Source organism: Nomascus leucogenys, chromosome 22a (genome assembly GCF_006542625.1).
Source record: "Nomascus leucogenys isolate Asia chromosome 22a, Asia_NLE_v1, whole genome shotgun sequence".
Taxonomy (NCBI): domain Eukaryota; kingdom Metazoa; phylum Chordata; class Mammalia; order Primates; family Hylobatidae; genus Nomascus; species Nomascus leucogenys.
The window spans coordinates 39191987-39197320 of NC_044402.1; positions in this window are offsets into that span (position 1 = coordinate 39191987).

The following is a 5334-nucleotide window of genomic DNA, read 5'->3' on the forward strand; positions in this document are numbered from 1 at the left end:
CCCGTCGCTCCCCCACCGTGTGCCTGGCAACAAGGGCGCCTCAATTGGTAGGGGAGGTCGGGTCACCCCGGGGGCAACTGTGCTGGGCCTCTTCCAGGCGCCAAGATGTACCTTGCACGGCGCCTGACCTGAGGTTAGACCCCGCCCTTCCCCCAATCCACAAACTCCGACTTTGTTTCCAACTAGGGCGTGTCATGTGCTGCAGAGGTAGAAAGATGTGAGATGAGGCCGGGCGCAGTGGCTCACGCCTGTAATCCTAGCACTTTGGGAGGCCGAGGAGGGCGGATCATGAGGTTAGGAGTTCGAGACAAGCCTGACCAACATGGTGAAACCCCGTCTCTACTAAAAATGCAAAAATTAGCTGGGCGTGGTGGCACGCGCCTGTAATCCCAGCTACTAGGGAGGCTGAGGCAGGATAATGTTTGAACCTGGGAGGCGGAGGTTGCAGTGAGCCGAGATCGTGCAGCTCCACTCCAGCCTGGGCAAGAGAGCAAGACTCCATCTCAAAAAAAAAAAAAAAAGTTGTGAGATGATGGCCTTGGAGCCACCACCACAGGTCAATGAGGAAGAAGTCAATTTTTTTTTTTTTTTTTTTTTTTTTTTTTTTTGAGATGGAGTCTCTCACTATTGCCCAGGCTGGAGTGCAGTGGCGCTTTCTCGGCAATCTCGGCTCACTGCATCCTCCGCCCCCCATCCCCTCCTGTTCAAGCGATTCTCATGTCTCGGCCTCCTGAGTAGCTGAGATTACAGGCACCCTCCATCACACCCAACTAATTTTTGCATTTTTAGAAGAGACGGGATTTCACTATGTTGGCCAGGCTGGTTTCTTTTCTTTTTGAGACGGAGTTTCACTCTGTCACCCAGGCTGGAGTGTAATGGCGCAGTCTCAGCTCACTGCAACCTCCGCCTCCCCGGTGCAAGGGATTCTCCTGCCTCAGCCTCCCGAGTAGCTGGGATTACAGGCGCCCACCACCACACCCAGCTAAATTTTGTATTTTTTAGTAGAGACAGGGGTTTCACCATGTTGGCCAGGCTGGTCTCAAACTCCTGACCTCAGGTGATCTGCCTGCCTTGGCCTCCCAAAGTGCTGGGATTACAGGTGTGAGCCACCGTGCCCCCAGCTGAAGAAGTCAGTCTTACACGGAACTCCGAAAGGACTTACTGGCGTCACTTCCTAAATCTGAACAACTTAGGTTATGGGCACGCCACATGTGGTCCTTTCCCAGCTGTCAGTGTTCTCCCAGCTGAAATAGACTTTAGCTTTTTTGGATGCAGCACATACTTCCTAGCCTGGAAAAGCCATTCTCAAACAATTATTTGTGTAAATTTAACAGGTATGGTTGTAATAACAACCCTTGTCCCTATGCCTCCTACCTTTGCACAGCCATTTCTTTGGCCTAGAATGCCCTTCTCTGCCTTGACTCCAGGGCATGCTTCTTCCTAAGACTTATCTCTTACTGCAGCTGAGCTGACCCTGTCTTCTTATAGTCCCCTTCAATTTGGGAGCTTTTTTTTTTTTTTTCCTGAGATGGAATTTTGCTCTGGTCACCCAGGCTGGAGTGCAATGGACCATCTTGGCTCACTGCAACCTCCGCCTCCTGGGTTCAAGCAATTCTCCTACCTAAGCCGCCTAAGTAGCTGGGACTACAGGCGTGTGCCACTATGCCCGGCTAATTTTTTTGTATTTTTAGTAGAGACGGGGTTTCACCATGTTGGCCAGGCTGGTCTCAAACTCCTGACCTCAGGTGACACCCGCCTCGGCCTCTCAAATTACATGCCTATAGTCACAGCTACTCAGAAGGCTGCGATAGGAGGATCGATTGGGCCGAAGGTCGAGGCTGCAGTGAGCCATGACTGCACCACTGTGCTCCAGCATGGGCGATTCTGTCAAGAAAGAAAAGGAAAGAAAGAAAGAAAGAAAGAAAAGAAAGAAAGGAAGGAAGGAAGGAAGGAAGGAAGGAAGGAAGGAAGGAAAGAAAGAAGGAAAGAAAGAAAGAAAGAAAGAAAGAAAGAAAGAAAGAAAGAAAGAAAGAAAGAAAGAAAGAAAGAAAAAAAGACATACATGAAGTGGCCATAAGTGCTATGAAGAAAATGAGGCAGCATAGGAGGATAGAATAATGACGGCTGCTATTTAGGGAAGGTACTCAGGGAAGCCTTGCCCCCTCTCTTAAGAGATAAAATTTGAAGAAAGTGGGTAAGTCATGTGCCTACCTGAAGGAAGAGTAATTTGGACAAAAGAACCAGCAAATGCAAAGACCCTGAGGTAGAAATGTGTTTGGTGGGTTCAAGGAGCCTGGAGCAAAGTGACAGGGGAAGAATGGCAAGGGGCAAGAGAGAGAGAGGAGGGCAGGGTCACATCACAGGACCTCAGAGGTCCTCATGGGGATTTGGGCTTTTACCCTAGGTGATTTGGGACCCAGTGGAAGGTTCTGAGCAGAGGAGTGACATGATCAGAATTATTTGTGAAAAGGATCTCTACTGTGTTGAGAATAGCTTAAGGTAGAAACGAGTGGAAACAGATGTGAAGGAAGCAGAGGAGGAGACATGAGAGATGGTGGTAGTTTGTTCCAAAGTGTTGCTGATGGAAACAGAGAGAAGTGGTCAGACCCTGGATACATATTGAAGGAATAGCAAGCGACAGGATTTGCTGATGAATTGGATGTGGGGTATGATAGAAAATGGAAGGAGGCCAGGTATGGTAGCTCACACCTGTAATCCCAGCACTTTAGGAGGTCAAGTAGTTGGGACTATAGGCGCACACCACCACACCTGGCTTTTTTTTTTTTTTTTTTCACTTTTTTTTTGAGATGGAGTTTCGCTCTTATTGCCCAGGCTTGGAATGCAATGGCATGATCTTGGCTCACTGCAACCTCTGCCTCCTGGGTTCAAGCGATTCTCCTGCCTCAGCCTCCCAAGTAGCTGGGATTATAGGCATGTGCTACCATGCCCAGCTAATTTTTTTATATTTTTAGTAGAGACGGGGTTTCACCATATTGATCAGGCTGGTCTCGAACTTCTGACCTCAAGTGATCCACCCACCTGGGCCTTTCAAAGTGCAAGGATTACAGGTGTGAGCCACCATGCCTGGCCTCACCTGGCTAATTTTTAAGAATTTTGGGGGGCCAGGCGTGGTGGCTCACGCCTGTAATCCCAGCACTTTGGGAAGCTGAGGTGGGCAGATCACCTAAAGTCAGGAGTTCAACACCAGCCTGGCCAACATGGTGAAACCCTGTCTCTACTAAAAATACAAAAGTTAGCCTGGCATGGTAGCACGCACCTATAATCCCAGATACTCAGGAGGCTGAGGCAGGCAGGAGGATCACTTGAACCCAGGAGGTGGAGGTTGCAGTGAGCCAAGATTGCACTACTGCACTCCAGCCTGGGTGACAGAGTGAGACTCTGTCTCAAAAAAAAAAAAAAAAAAAAGAATTTTTTGTAGAGGTAGGGTTTCACTGTCACCCAGGCTAGTCTCAAACTCCTGGGCTAAGGCAATCTTCTCACTTCGATCTCCCAAAGTGCCAAGATTACAGACATAAACCACTACGCCCAGCCGAAAAAAAAATTTTTTTTTTTTTTTTTTTTGAGACGGAGTTTCACTCTTGTTGCCCAGGCTCGAGTGCAGTGGTGCGATCTCGGCTCACTGCAACCTCCGCCTCCTGGGTTTAAGCGATTCTCCTGCCTCAGGCTCCCAAATAGCTGGGATTACAGGTGTCTACCACCACGCCTGGCTAATTTTTTGTATTTTTAGTAGAGACGGGGTTTCACCATGTTGGCCAGGCTGGTCTCGAACTCCTGACCTCAGGTGATCCACCCACCTCGGCCTCTCAAATTACTGGGATTACAGGTGTGAGCCACAACACCCAGCCGAGTTTTTGTTTTTAATCAAAATAATTAAAATAAAATGGAAGTCAAGGAGATAATTTAGACCTTGTACAAAGAAGATCCAGGAAGGATTTCATCACATCGCATCACATGGAGGGCACAACAGGGTTTGTACACCTCTGCACTCAGTACCTCATTTCTTCACTGCTAGTGCAGAGAATGTCTAGGCGCTTGGCTTCCCAGGGGGATGATGGACAAGACTGAAGGGAAGAAGGGAAGTCCATGGAGGCAGGGAGGCTCAAAGGCAGCACTGAAGCTTGTCAAATGAGGCAGCAAGAAGGTCCTAGGAGGACTTAGGCATCCAGATTTGATCATGTGTGTGGGCCATTGAGGGCTGAAGAGTGAAATGACAGGAGGAAGTCTGGAGAGCTAAGCTGGTGTCATATGCAGGAAGAAAGAAGCTGAAGGCTGTGGCCTGGGTTGGAACTAGTTTGCTGGAAATGAGTGTACAAAAAAGTAGGTGACAAGTGGCCTTGTGGTGAAGGAAAAACTTCCAGTTTGGTAGTAAGATGAACATGGGGGAAAGGGAAAGGAGTGTCAGCCAGTTTGGAGCCCTCAAGTCTCATGAACAGCATGACATGGCAGTCTAGGCCGGAGTGCTTTTTTCTTTTTTTTTTAAATCTTGAGACAGAGTCTTGTTCTTGTTGCCCAGGCTGGAGTACAATAGCACGATCTTGGCTCACTGCAACCTCTGCCTCCCGAGTTCAAGCGATTCTCCTGCCTCAGCCTCCCAAGTAGCTGATGTTACAGGTGCCCGCCACCACACCTGGCTAATTTTTGTATTTTTAGAAGAGACGGGGTTTCACCATGTTGGCCAGGCTGGTCTCGAACTCCTGATCTCAAGTGATCCACCCACCTTGGCCTCCCAAAGTGCTGGGATTATAGGCGTGAGCCACCGCGCCCAGCCGGCCAGAGTGTCTTTTATGGGGCTTAGATAGAGCAAGGAATCCAGTTTGGGAGTACCCTGCTGGGGTGACAGTGAAATTTGTGCTGGAGGAAGAGGTGCCAGTAACAGCAGGTACAGGTTCAGCAACTCTTCTGACTCCTCTGTTCTCAGGCCCCAGGGCCTCTAGACCATAGTTTCAGGTCACCCTCAAGTGTCTCCTCTTCATTTAGACCTCCAGTCTAACTAACCTCAGGCCCAATGTTGGGGCCTTCTAGCAAGAACTGTGGAGCCCAGACTTTACCATGTGAAGTTGGTGGCTATAGTGCCTGGCTGAAGGCTTGGTGCCCAACCCACACCCTAATCTTATCTGCCCAGAGGGTACCTCTGTAGAGTGCCAGGCCCAGGACCCACAGGGCCCAAGCAGCATCTTAGCCAGAACCTGTGGGCAGAGGGGAGGAAAGAGGCTGGAGATGTCAGCAGGAAGAGAACCCCAGTGCCCCACTCTTAAGTTCACATCTCTGTCTGTGACCACTGCTACCTTCTTCTCCCAGAAAATCAGATACTGA